The sequence below is a fragment of the Tachypleus tridentatus genome, chromosome 9 (assembly GCF_004210375.1).
Source record: "Tachypleus tridentatus isolate NWPU-2018 chromosome 9, ASM421037v1, whole genome shotgun sequence".
NCBI lineage: Eukaryota > Metazoa > Arthropoda > Merostomata > Xiphosura > Limulidae > Tachypleus > Tachypleus tridentatus.
Window position 1 is genome coordinate 78,991,240 of NC_134833.1, and position 14,899 is coordinate 79,006,138.

Below are 14,899 nucleotides of genomic sequence, written 5' to 3' on the forward strand. Positions count from 1 at the left end.
CTCTAACTTTTAACGGTACATACCAAATGTTCTAATCCCTTTAACCTCCACAAATGTTTCAGTAAACAGATATGAAAATCTTTATCATCCTATTCTCGTAAAGATTATCGTAAACAGTTATTGGCCATATAGATTTAGTAATGTAAATACAATTTTGTGTGATAATTTATTGGCGGTTTCATGTATATCCGTCTGAGTTTTGTTTTATTCTGTTCTTGTAACTCGTATCTATACTATGACAAAGTAGAATGAAAAGTGTTTATTTTTTCAATATGTAGATTTTATATCGTGTAATTTTATTTAACTCAACCTTTAGTAATTTATGATATTTGATACATAGCCTTAAACAGGCGGATGTGTATGTGTGTTTTCTTGTAGCAAAGCCACATCGGGCTATCTGCTGAGTCCATCAAGGAGAATCGAACCCCTGATTTTAGCGTTGAAAATTCGTAGTCTTTACAACAAACTTTTAAAATATCTATACAAAGCGAAAACGGTCTTTAGTGGCAACACGCAGTAGTTTTTGAGGTGTCTTGTGTTTAACTTCTGTGTAGAATTTTTAGTCACTCTTTAGGATACGCTTGTGTATGTTGCTTATGTTTTACCCGGAAGCATTTCTATAGATCATCCATTGTAATTTGAGTAAATTACCCGGAAGCCGCTTCACGCTTCACTCGATGAAATGCTTTCAGTCTTCACACTTTACCTGAAGCACAACTTCAAGAAGAAGATTAGGTTTACAGGAAACCTTAGCGTTTCTGTGTGAATTTCTCACCATGTAAGATCTCAACCTCGCCATTAAAAGTCTATTAAAGTGTATATTAGCACACATTACACTCGTGGTCGCCAGAAAAAAAATCCATATAGTGTTAAATACTACCTGGCTAAACCATTCAAAAGGTGGAATACTATATAACGTTTTTAAATCACTGACATAAATTCAGGTCCGACTAAGTAAAAAAAGATCCTTATGATATTTTTATCTTTTATTTATTTATTAAATATTATAAGTCGAGGATCAGGTTAGTTTCCCACTTTCTGAATTATATAGGAAAGTATACTACATAACGGTCAACCACTAACCTTCTATTAAAATTCAAAGTGAAGTCTTAGTTCCGACATACATAATGTTGTTTTTTTTAATATTACTTAATGCCAACGTAACCACAATTCAAGCAAGTTCAGTATTAAAATAAAAATCGGTTCGATCTATTCTTTGTTTTTTGAATTTCGCACAAAGCTACTCGAGGGCTAGCCGTCCCTAATTTAGCAGTGTAAGACTAGAGGGAAGGCAGCTAGTCATCACCACCCACCGCCAACTCTTGGGCTACTCTTTTACCAACGAATAGTGGGATTGATCGTCACATTATAACGCCCCCACGGCTGAAAGGGCGAGCATGTTTGGCACGATGAGGATGCAAACCCGCAACCCTCAGACTACGAGTCGCGCGCCTTAACACGCTTGGCTTGTTGAATAGCACATTTAAGTGTAACTTGTTTCTAATTGAAACAAAAGGTATTCTATTTATAGTTAAAATAAATCTTAGTTTTATATGAACATCAAACAAATCATCAACTTAATTAAAATTGAATAACAAATTAACATTGAACATCAAACAAATTCTCAACTTAATTCAAATTGAATAACAAATTACCATTGAATATCAAACAAATCCTCAACTTAATTCAAATTGAATAGCAAATTACCATTGAATATCAAACAAATCCTCAACTTAATTCAAATTGAATAACAAATTACCATTGAAGATCAAACAAATCCTCAACTTAATTCAAATTTAATAACAAATTACCATTGAATATCAAACAAATTTCCAATTTAATTTCAATTAAATAACGTATTACCATTGAAGATCATACAAATCATAAATATGAATTAAATAAGCTATTGCCATTGAGTATCAGACAAATCCTTAACTTAATTTCATCAATCTAAAATGGTACCTCATATGTATACACTATTGCTGACGCTCTTCAACCTTCAAGTCTAGGTCAATCTTGAGCTTAAGTTTCAAGGCGCATGTTTACTTTTGCCCTTCAACTTTTAATTTAAGATCAGGCTAAAGTCTTAGAATTGATGCACGATTATACTCTTCAATCTTCAAACCAAGGTGACTCTCCACCCTGAGTTGTGATTTACGTTAAAGATCAAAGTAGAGCCTTAGATCAGATACATATGTAATTACTGATGTCCTCGAACCTTCTAATCAAATTCAAACTGTATGTTTTGAGTCATGAAGCACACGTTTCCTTTTGTTCTCTTCAACAAGAGAATAAAGTAATGCGTCGGGTCAGATACATGTAATTATAGGGGGTCTTCAGCTTACAAGTTCAGCTTGAACTTGGAAGTACGTCTTCGCACTGGTTCTTTAAAATTCAATTGAAGATTATAAATACATCACCATTTGTTTCGCAACAAAAATATTATGCATATTACAGTGATTTATGTCGAAAGGAATACGGGATACAATATTCTATTTAATTAATATAATTTTTAATAGAAATGTTTAACAAAAGCAAGATTAACGATAATTGTAATGTTTTTATATTTTTAGGTTTAGACTTGTTATATATATATTAATTCTAGAGTAATGCTGTGGGTATGTTAGTTTCTTTATATAATACCACTGACATTGCTCTTCACATAAAGAGACCTCGCAAGGCCTGGTAAGAAGAGCGCTCATCATATAATTCGTGGGCCGTGGGATCGAATCCACACCACCGAACATGTTCTCTCTTTAAGCCGTGGGCATTATAAGGTGATGGTAACTCCCACTATTTGTTGGGAAAAGAATAGCCCAAGAGTTGGCGGTGGAGGGTGTTGACTAGTTGCCTTCCTTACAGTTTATTACTGCTAAATTAGGAACGGCTAGCGCAAATAGCCCTCATGTAGCGTTGAAGGAAACTGAAACAAATCAACTCTTCTCAGGCTAAAATAACTGATTCTATAACATCCTAACTGATTAAAGAATTCAGTATTTCTATATCTACCCCCAGACCTTTGAAGGTTGTATATCAACATCACACTAAAGGCAGTAATGTAGAGATCGTATATTTAAATGGTTTGATTTGAATTTCGTGTAAAGCTAGCCGTTCCTAATTTAGCAGTGAAAAACTAGAGGGAAGGCAACTAGTCATCACCATCCACCGCCAACTTTTGGACTACTTTTTTATACTAAATAGTGGGATTAATCGTCACATATAACGCACCTATAGCTGAAATAGCGAACATATTTGTTGAGACGGGAATTCGAACCTGCGACTCTTAGGGTACAAGTCAAATTTCCTGAGTACCTGGCCAGTTTCAAAACATAACTAGAAGTTCAAGTTCAGAAAAAATTTAAATATCATAACTAGTTGTTTTAGAAACGTTTATTGTGTGTGGGGAGGAAGTGAAACTATTCCCTCCAAAATGATGAGAGAAACTTACAATAAAGTTCCAGTTATACATTTTTTTATATCGTACTGCTGTAGTACAATCCAATGGCGCCCAACATATTATTGTATTTTTGCATTAAAAAATTCAAGAACTTCCAGGGAGTTCTAGGCCCCTGTATTTTTGCATTAAAAAATTCAAGAACTTCCAGGGAGTTCTAGGCCCCTGTATTTTTGCTCCTCTGCCGTGTTAAATCTCAAATGATGAAGGTTACTGTTGGTTTGGTTTTGTTGCTGTTTGTTTGTTTTACTCAGTTCTTTAATATCAACTTAAATGGAATGTGATCTCAAAAACTATATCTAGCATATCGGTATTAGAATGAATACATAATCAAAATGGAAAAACTGGGAGTTTTCTTGCCTTTCACGAATTGGAAAATATTAAACAAATTGCTTGAAATCCAAATAGAAAACGTGTTGAAAACACGAAGGATAAATAAAATTCCTTAATGAAAAAATACCCGCACCCCCACGTTTCCAGTTTTGTATATACCACTTTCACACACTTGCAAGTTCGTGAAATAACCGCGCGCTTTGCGTTCCATCAATGAATCAAAAAATGCGTTATTTTTCAAAGCAAGTTGTTACCAGCAAAGTGGCAGCGACCTGTCGGGGTCGCTCCCACCGGAAACCAACGTGGGAACCATGGCAACAAAGAATGTGAAACGTAGGAAGTTAATGTTGCCTTATGTTCAAGTCTGAAGATGTGAATGGCTTTATAGCAGAATGTAAAGACTGATAGCCTGTGTTCGAGTTGGTGGAGTCGTAAATGTAAGAAAACCTCGAATTGTTATCATCATATTATTATTATTAGTATTACTGTTTTATAAAACTTTTAAAATGTAATATATTTAATATATTAGTGACTTTTATCACATATATTCTTTGTATTATGTTTCTTTACGAATTTTATGTATAGCAACTTTAAAAAACAATTACCTTAGGTTCATCTCACTTTACAAAAACAAATTTTCGGTTCCCATGTTGTCCTTGAAACGCTTCCCCCATCGTCTACCTTGCTTAGTCTGACGACCGTGATTATGCTCTACGCTCGACACTGCAATTTCTATTATAACAAGCTTTTGCGAGGGATAGCAGGGACAATTTTGGACCACACATCTTGACAAACGTTCCAGAAATTCGTCATTGTACGTAGATGTTGGCTTTCAAGACCAATTTTAAGCAGACCAACAGCACAGAAAGTCATTGGAGTTGCACTCTGACCATATTTGTATTTAAGTAGATGTTGATTTCGAGGTGTGTTTGGATGCTTGGGAGCATTTATCAACATCAGATACTAAGATATACCTAGCCTCATCGCAAGTGGGTATATGGTTCGGAAGGATCTTTTTCGTAACAATAGCCTTACTTTGCATATAAAAATGCTGCTTCAGATTTGGTTGGGGTCTAGTTTTGAAATCTTTAGTCGTCGTAAGCGATTTTCTGGAAGATGGTTTTCTTCTGCTAGGACATATTGAAGACTTTCTTCTTCGTCTATCGTATCTTTTACCTCTAAATCATTGAGCAGACAAATGTTTATATTCCTACTATCAAACTATCGGCTTTGCAATAAAAAAAATACACACATCAAACCATCTGGATTTCGCCGTGAACCAAGTGTTTTGGCTCTAATATATCCCTTTTAGCATAATTAGCACAACCTAACTGCTCTAGCATAAACAAATCATTTAAATAAAATGTGATTAACCTGTTATATTTGAACAGTGTGCTGTGACGCATGTTTAAAAACAATGTGATTTTTACCTCTGCGGTCTTAATGTTTTTTTGTAGTAGTTTTAATTACTTTGTTTTTATTAATTTCTTGAGATGTTGTTTAAGCACAAAGGTACACAGTGGGTTATCCGCGCTCAGTCCATCATGGTATATCGGAAAATTCATTAATTTATTATTTGAAATTTTAGGTTGTAACTTACTTTAGAGAACTTCTTTTATGTGACGTTATTTTTTGTGCAATTCATCGGCCATGAATAAACGTTCAACGCCTTATCATAGTGGATTGTAACTGTTTGAAATATTATGTCAATCATTAGAGATCACACACATCACGTCCTCGTTTAGAAGTAATTTCTTTGGATTTTCTTTTTTCTTTCATTTTTTAAAAGTATTAATTGCAGGGAAGTTCATCACCTTGAAGGTTTTTCGTGTAATCATTTATTATTTAGTACAGTATGAAACTACAAAGCTTGCAGCTGTAAATCAAGTTTCGATAAAATATGAATATGTTTGGATAATTCAAAATGCCTTGTATTACAAAGTTTCATAACTCTCTGATTAAAATTATTATTTGTTTAATAAATAGTTCTTTAATTTTCATGTAAGTCAATAACGTGTGTGTGTTTTTCGTATAGCAAAGCCACAAAGGGCTATCTGCTCAGCCCACCGAGGGGAATCGAACCCCTGATTTTAGCGTTGTAAATCCGGAGACATACCGCTGTACTAGCGGGGGCCAGTTAATAACAGAACATGATGTATGATTATCGCCTGCTATTTCCAGGGGGTCTGGGTCATACCCCCAGAAATGTTTTGAAATATAATACTAGGAACTTTAATCTCAAGCCATTTTAATTACAAATATTGTATATACACAACGTATTATGTTGAATTAAAAGAATCAAGCTTCAATACATAACTTGTAGTTATACAGGTCATGAAAAAGTTGTCAGGCCATGGTTTAACTGGCCTTCTCTTTTCCTACAGTCCTAATATTAAATCATATAATAGTTTTCTTACTATATTAACTGTGATACCAGCGAAACATTTTATATTGTACAAAATATTATATTTCAAAGTTGTTAATATTTTGAGTTAGTACTGAAAATTGTACAGTACCCATTCGTCAAACTAATCATCAGCTCGCTGATGATACAGACAGAACCTTGTGGCATGATAATGTTAAGTTAAATACCACTATTCGTTGGTAAAAGAGCATCCCAGGAGCGGGCAGTGAATGGTGATGACTAGCTGCCTTCCTTCTAGTCTTTCACTACTAAATTAAGGACGATACTAGCGAAGATAACCCTCGTGCAGCTTTGCGCGAAATTCCAAACAAACCAAAACCAGAACCTTGAGTTTTTAACTTTTTGTAAGAATGTATAGTAACAAATCAGCAATGAAGAATCGTCTCATTGAGAGTTATGGATTAAATTAAAACACTTATTTAAACTGGTTTTTTTTCCTTTTTGCGTTCTGACATGATTTTTTCATGATTCACCTAATAAGAAAGTTTAGCTCCCCCTAGTAGTTCAGTGGTGAGTTTGAGTACTTCTGTCTCTAAAATTTGAGTTTCAATCACTGCAGAGAGCATAGCGCATACAACCAACCGCCCATCTTTAAGAACAAACGAGAAAGTTTAAGGTTTGTTGTTGTTGTTTTAATTCAGCTTTAACACACGTTAGAAAAATATTTTTGGAATTTCTGGGTCTATTTGCGCATGACGGTTATTTTTCGCGGAATAAATAACATAATAGCAAAAAGAAAAAGAAAAAAGAACCGGATGCACAAGATGAGAAAATGAATCCATTAGTAAATACATATTATTTGTTTCGTCATGAATTACTGGCCATAGACCGGGGACATGGCGACCAACTGCCGCAAGCCTTTCCGGTAAGACAGGAAAATTTGTCGACAATGACCTTCAAGAAGAGATGGCCAACCTTGGCAACAACGACGATATATCACTCGTACATTTCTTCATCTAAAACGTTTACACTATTCCCCTTTTTGTCTATCAATCTCATACCATTTTCAACTTCTCAATTTTCATTTCCTAATCGAATTTTCCATTCTATGGTTTTGGTTATGTAATCTCAAACTTTACTTTTCAAGTATGCATATGACGTTTTTCGACTCCATTCGCTAGTTTTCAGCGGTTGTTTCTATGGTAATTATTTGAATTTTGTATGGTAAGTATATAACTCAATTTGTGTCTCTAAGAGAGACGTTGCGTGAAGAAAATCAACGCAGTCATAATTAAAAACAAAAATACGACAACAAAGTTACAAATACGCGATGTTAAGGGTATATAGTTTGTTTGGCAGGTAGATACATGCATATACACATTATCCTAATAGGTATAAATAATATATATCATAGACTACCATAGCTAGATCATAATACAGAATCAAAATTATTGTTGCTATATTGTTGTTGTGAAAAACTAACTATTTACTTCAGAGAGAAATCTTGTGTGGAATGCACGGTCCCTAACAATGGCGATATGGGTTCTATATTTACAAATGTTTCCTGAAAGAAGTGAATAGAGCCCTGTAAGTCAGATTTTGAAAGCTAAAACACTTCAACAAAGTTAAGATTTCTAAATGTACATAATTTATTGTGCTTATAAGTTTAATTTAATCACGGTTATATGTTTATAGAAACTACACATATTGAACGTTTGACAAGAATACCCAATGGTGAGTGAATGGTTAATAAAAACAGATAATAGCAAACAAGAAAGTTCAAAGAAGTAAAGAGAAAACTTTTTAAAAAAAAGGAAGTAAATCTAGTGATGGCTAATATCAATTCTTTAAAAACAATGTAGTAGGGATGGCATTTGCATAACCTCTACATAGTGTTGTACAATGTTAAAAGACAAAGATAGAATAAATTAAACTCAACAGTGATTAAATTGTTATATATACTGTTATATCTTAGCTCCTGCCTGTGCAAATGCCATCCCTGTTGTCTTGTTTACATTGGTTTTGAAGGCTTGATATTAACCATCCTTATATTTACTTCCTTTTTTTGAAAAGTTTTACTTTACTTGTTTGCTACTTGTCGTTTTATATTTAATGCAATGTTTCAATAGACATAGGAAGGTTGTATTTATGACTACGTTCTAAGTACAATGAAGTTTCAACTGTGATATTTGTTGTTTATCTATTATTTGCTGGTAATTCTTAATGGAAAGCCAAATTTATGTGAGAAAAAAGAAGCTAATATCAACTTATGAAAACGGATACTCAGTTTTAAACTATATCACCTCAGTGAAATTGGTTGGCACTATTCTTTTGGTTTGAGTTATCAATAGAGAAACAGAAGTTGACGACAGAAGAACAAGAAATTCAAACTTTTTGCTATAATATTTAGAGACACTCCCACAACATGTAACTCAGTAGTCTAGGCGTAGGTATTGTTATAAAAAAAAACACTGCCTGATATTGTAAAGTTCTCATGATCTATTGAGGAACTGTTTAAATGACCATTTCGATGAACAATCTGAGCCATTCATACATGTGTAGTGCTAACGCTTGCCTGCTAAGTAGACACCGGAAAACTAAACAGTAATTTACAGCTCAACTTAATATTATATTGTAGATCAGTTGCACAATTCCTCTGAGTATGAGAGCACAGCCTCAGAATGCTAGTTCCTGGTCTACGGATCACTAGCCATGCTAGACGTCACAGTATTTAGACATCAGTTAAATTACACAGAAACACTATGCTAACAAACAAGAAACATGGTGAACAACAATATATATCAATTAACCCATTTGTGCCAGTGTGAACCAGTCAAAGGTTAATCACCCTATATCTTGATGTAAATGTCAAGATAATAACCTGATAAAGGTCATTTTCAAAGTAACTTTGACCCAGTAAACGAACAAGATCACAAAAGCAGTCTAAATATGACAATAAATAGACTTTAGTAAATTTTTGTACATACTTATTAGTGGCTTACAGTAGTGGATTTCTATTGACAACTGAAACTTAAAATATATATGTATTATCGAGCTAAAGAAACAGGAGGGGAAGTTTGATATTTAAAACTGTTTGTCTATTTAATCGCTGATATTCTCGAAAAGCTCTTTAAGAGCTACCTGCAATAGTCGTCCCTAACTTTGAGCTGATAGGCCAGAAAGAAAGCAGCTAGCCAGCACTACACATCGCCAGCTATTGGACTACTTTAATTGAATAGTTGGATTTGACAGTCACCATATAATGAAAAAAACGATGGAATACGATATGCGTGTGTGTGTGGTAACGGTCATGAAAATGTAACCGCGTATCGACAGTTCAGCATGCTAAGCATTGAGTCTCACTCGGGTTTGTATTCAACAATATCTCAATCGTATGTAAGATGTGTGTGGATAGATGCTGATGAATGGTGGCGTTAACAGTTCAATATCAATACGCTACTAGAAGGAATTCTGGTGTAACATGACATTACCAGCCAGATAATGTCCATCGTTTATTAACTGCGCTTGATAAATTCTGTGGAACAGTCCTTCTAATCTAACTATTGGGTTAGTATGCCATTACTAAATTTTTGGTCTTCTCGAGGACAACTGGTATTCTTAAACCACTTGTACCCAGTTTGATACATAACACTACATTTATACTTTACTTAACAGATGTTAATAAGCTCGAATGACGAAGGAAATTAGTCTTATATCAACAGAAGCAATGTTGAGAAGCGATGTCTCTTAACCGATATCAGAAACAAGTTTTGATATATGTTTATTCGCTGTAATATTAAATGGCGCCCTAGTAGCTCAGTGATAAGTTTGATGACTCAAGAAGCAAGATTGTTCATTGTGCAGTTTTGCACTTAAATAAACAAACAGTTTTTTTGTGTTGTTTTCAGTTACGTAACCTACTTGGAAAACACGTATACAAATGCGTTTATCTCTGTTTCATACGACAAGGTAAGTTAATGAATTGTTGATAACATAATACCTTTATGCCATATAGCGCTATTGCGCCTATACTGCTACTATTTTCCCGTTGACAACAAGCAAAGTCAATGAAATTCAACCACTCGATGACCCAGCGGGTGGCAACTTCGAGTGCTTATAGCGCTAAAAATCTGGTTTCGATACCCTCGGATAGCTTTTGCTTTATAACAAATAAACATTCAGAATTAGCTATGCATGTATATCCTTTAATCATGTTACTGAAACTTAGAGGTCTTCATTCAGTCTTCAAATACTCAAAGACAAAATATATTGAACATGTAAGTTTTTCTTCTTTTTTGGTGTTGGTTTTTTGTTTTTTTTGCTGTATAATAAGTCAGACAATTACTCAGTGGCATTAATGCCCGTATCTGGACTATATATTCAAAAGAATTATTAGTTAAGTGTTTAGCTAAATGCATTTAGCGGGCGTCTAAACAATGAAGTCAAGTTTTAAAAACAAATTTGATTATATATGTGTTTTCTTATAGCAAAGCCACATCGAGCTATCTGTTGAGTCCACCGAGGGGAATCGTACCCCTGATTTTAGCGTTGTAAATCTGTAGACTTACCGCTGTACCAGCGAGGGACGCGAATTTTACTAAATGTTGTATTTAGTTATCACAAAAACATAAAACATTATCCACTAACCAACTCTCATACAAAGTATGATGTATTGATTTTAATTAAAATTTTTCAACCTAACACAAGAGTCATTATCTCGTCTTATGATATGACAACGTTTTGAAAAATATTGTATTACTGAAACAAATGAGCCCTAAAGCTGTGAGAAAAAAATGCACTTGCTACCAAACATAATACAAAACTGTCTGCAATATATTTACACTATAACTATTATACGTAAGCTGTGCACAACAAAGATTCGATTGAGTGAAAAAAAAATTGATCTTTTAGGGTTCCTTCTGGCGGAGCCATTACTGTCACTAACATAATGTTGCTTCCGCTAGTTAAATCTAATTGGGGGGCTTGAGTGTTTATCACGACACGAAGCGAAGGCGTTGTAGGGTATACTGCTAGAGTTATGAATGGCACAGAACTATAATGAGTAGTAATTCAAGGTCTCTTATCGCTTAGTAATTCGTGTCGGTTAGGGTGCAACACCTACTAGTGCGTGAAGACGGGCGGCTCTGTACAAAGCTTCTTGAATAAATGCAGAAAGAAAAATTCCTTTATTGTCTGTGTCTAGACTAAATATACAACCCGTAAGATTACGTTTAACTGATGTATAAATCATTGCATTTACTTCAACCGGAAGAGCTAAATATATGTGTATTAATATGATAGCACAGGGAAACAAAATGGTAGAGATCATATTTACCAAGTAAAGGCTTCTGTTGTTGGTGGAGAAACAACAGCTATTCTATACCTAAAAATATGTTTCTTTTTCAATTTATTTTTATAATCTAATGATTTGTCACGAAAACATTTTAATTCATTGTTTCACGTAAATAGAGATTACTAAAAACACGAACTGATTGATTTGTTTTTATATCAACACACTTCTTATCGTCTAATAGTAGAGCAATAAATTTCAAATAATAGGATACAAACCATTTAACTACAAACAAGCCACATCTTTGCTATTGAAGTTTTTATGGTTAAAATATTAGTGAGGTCACTACACCTGTTTTTGCTCACAAATAAAGATATGCTTAAAAATTCAAAAGACTCTACAAAAAATAGAAGGAACCCAGCGTTTAAAATCGAAAGAAGTAATGCCGTTTTTGTTTGTTTGATTTTTCTGGTATGGGAGGTGTGGAATCATTAGATTCCAAAGATAAATCTTAACAGCAAACCCGGTTTTCTTAGTGTTATCGTAATGAAGAGCATGTTGACGTTCATCCTTCAAAGAAACAAAAAGGTTTAGCACTCATCATTACTACAAAGATATAAATTATGGCTTATGCTAATTTTTTTTTCTAACCCTTTGACACCATTTTATCCAATTTTGCCTAAATTAAGAGCTTCAAAATAGAATTTATAAACAATATGTCAACATTTTACATGACTAAATACATGAACAACAGATCTTTGCATAATGACGAATCAGAAAATAAACATTAGTAGCATTTAACAATATTTTGGGGTAGAATGTTTTTTTGTATCATCTTTTCTCAGAAAATATGAAATAGATAGAAAATACTAGACTACTGATATGAACCACCTCTTCTCTGAATATTTATGGCTAGTTGACTTGTCGTTGTTCTAAAGCTAGAAAACTGACGACCTTATGACAGGTTAGTTTTCTACGAATTCACAGACAGCTTATTCGCTTTAAAAACCATTAATAACGTAATCTAGCCTAATCTTTTATTTAATACCCAGAGGAAACATTTTTATCAGGAATGTCGAGCTAAAACGTTTGGGGATGTTGTAATGCATGGGAAGAAACTAAGAACCAGAACAAAGAAGAAGGCGTTTTAACATGAGTAACTTAGTTTGAAACTAGAAAGTATACATTATTAGATGACATACCCGTTCAACGCACGGTAAGACATAGCGTTGACATAGACTGCAGTGGTTCTTAACCTTTTTTATCGTCTTACTCCCTGAGACCTTCAGGTTAAGAACCACTGACATAGAGGATAAATCAGAACGTTGACCTTTCAAGTAAGGTTATATGGTGGACTTGTTAACAGTGGGTCCAGGGATTAACAACTTATAACTAACACACAGGCTTTGGTCCAATAATGGTTTAGATTATTATGTTTTCTCTGTTTCTAACTATATATATTTCTCTATTTGTCTAAAATATTTTGTGTTTTGTTTTAAATTCTGTGTTTTTCTCCCGTATACCATGTTTTTCATTACGTTTTTTGTTCCTTTCATTATTTCTGTCTTTGTAGCTTTGCTGTCTGGTTAGTTTTCTTTGTGTTCGCTCCTGTAGTTTTTGCTGTCTGGTTAGTTCTCTGTCTACCTGCCTCCGTTGTTCTTTCTGTCTGGTAAGTTTACTGTCTGCCTACCTCCGAAGTTCTTGCTGTCTGGTTAGTTCATTCCGTCTTTTCATTTCTCCATCTTTCTATCCATACAGTTTTATTTCTATTTTGGTCTTTATGCATCTCATTCTTTCTACCTTTTATGTTTTCTTCATTTTTCTCTATCTATATTTCTTTCGTTCGTTCGTTTCTTTATTTTTGAATTTCGAGAAGCTAAACGAAGGCTATCTGCGAGAGCCGTCCCTAATTTTGAAGTGATAGATTAGATGGAAAACAGCTAGTCAACATCACCCACCACCAACTCTTGAAGAACTTTTTTACCAAAGAGAAAACGGGATTGACCGTAACATTGTAACGTCGCTACGATTGAAAGGAGGAGCATGTTCAGCGACGGGATTCGAACCCGTGACCCACATATTGTGAGTCGAATACCTCAAACATGAGGTGATGTATTTTATTTGTGTTTATATATAGTTACGCCCATATTTTTAGCTGCGTTATAGCAGCTTATAGAACGCCACTGAGTTTTATGTTTTTTGCATTTGTAAACTTTTAACCCATAGCTCTTTCTACTCTTCCCTTCTTTGAGATCAAATTACAGTTTTGGACTCAAGAAGCCAAACCATTTCAATTAATATATTTAATCACGCCCAAGGTATCATAGATTAATTCCCTCTAATCCTGCCTAAAATAATTTGAAGCACCGCGGTTATTGAGGATTCCCTCTTGTTTGTGCTTTAGGAGTCTATATTCTGCTATCGCTCGGAATCTAGTTCGTTCTGTTTCTCCACGTACACTCTCTTACTCTTTCTCTCTCTCTCTCTTACTGTCTTTCTTTGGTTTGTTTTCAATTTCAATGTATATCAGCTTATCTCATTCACCGTCGTTACATGTCTGTAATTTATTCTATTAATTTACTTTTCTGTGCATTTTTATCTGTATGCTTCTTTATTGTTTTTTGTTTTGCTTATTCGAAACCATTTATCAAACTAGAAAGTTTGATAACAATATTTTTCATGTTCAAGACGGTAAATTAATATATACATAACACATTAACAGGTAACATAACAGGTACATAACATTTTGACAGGTAGCGAAACGGTTAAGACATCACGAGCTGAACGCATCATGCTCTCCATTGGCCAGGACATATGCCGAGCCGTAACTAATGAAGAGTGGAAGCTAAAATGAAGTATAAAGAAACAGTGTGGTTTCATGATATTGTTTTTTTGTTTGTCCATGTTCAAACGGTTATTCTTGTAACAATGTAAAGTTTGATTACATTGATTAAAGTTTTATGAATACTTACTTGGTTTTTCTTTGTATGCAGTGATATTAATACCATATAAAATAGCGATATTACCTTATAAAATAGCAGAATAAGGTCATTTGTTACGTACCTAGTTCAGAAAAATGTTGGAAATCAAATGTACGAAGCATTGAGTATAGAGTGGAATAATAGAGCGTTTTTCGGAAAATGACATGAATCACTTTGCACTAATTGTGCACAGTTAATATGTTGCTAATATGGCTATGGTTGGATGAATCATTCTAATTATGGTTCTGTTGAATTCCTTATGTGGCAAAACATATGGTTAGACACCAAAATCAACTTTATACGTTAACTGGTTCAAAAGATATGAGCGATTTTGCGAAAATGCACCAAAATTTGGCCGCCATCTTGGATTTCTGCCATGTCACAAAATTTCAAAATTCCATATTTTGGTCCAATTTGTGCTTTATACATAAGTGAATAACAACAATTTAAATATTATAGGCCAAGTGGATGCAAAT

General features: G+C 34.0%; 1 protein-coding gene and 2 long non-coding RNA genes across 3 annotated transcripts in view; 2 read left to right on the plus strand and 1 right to left on the minus strand.

The window, feature by feature from the left end:
* The window catches only part of LOC143225565 (kielin/chordin-like protein), a 79,400-nt gene that overhangs the window by 54,297 nt on the left and 10,204 nt on the right, over positions 1-14,899 (minus strand). The window lies entirely within an intron of this gene.
* The window catches only part of LOC143225569 (uncharacterized), a 38,887-nt gene continuing 28,011 nt past the window's right edge, over positions 4,024-14,899 (plus strand). Inside the window, exon 1 of the long non-coding RNA XR_013013925.1 lies at positions 4,024-4,224. This is a non-coding gene — a long non-coding RNA (uncharacterized LOC143225569). The remainder of the gene's footprint in view (positions 4,225-14,899) is intronic.
* Positions 10,174-14,413, plus strand: LOC143225571 (uncharacterized). Its single transcript, XR_013013928.1, has 2 exons — positions 10,174-10,429; positions 14,196-14,413. It is a non-coding gene; the product is annotated as an uncharacterized LOC143225571 (long non-coding RNA).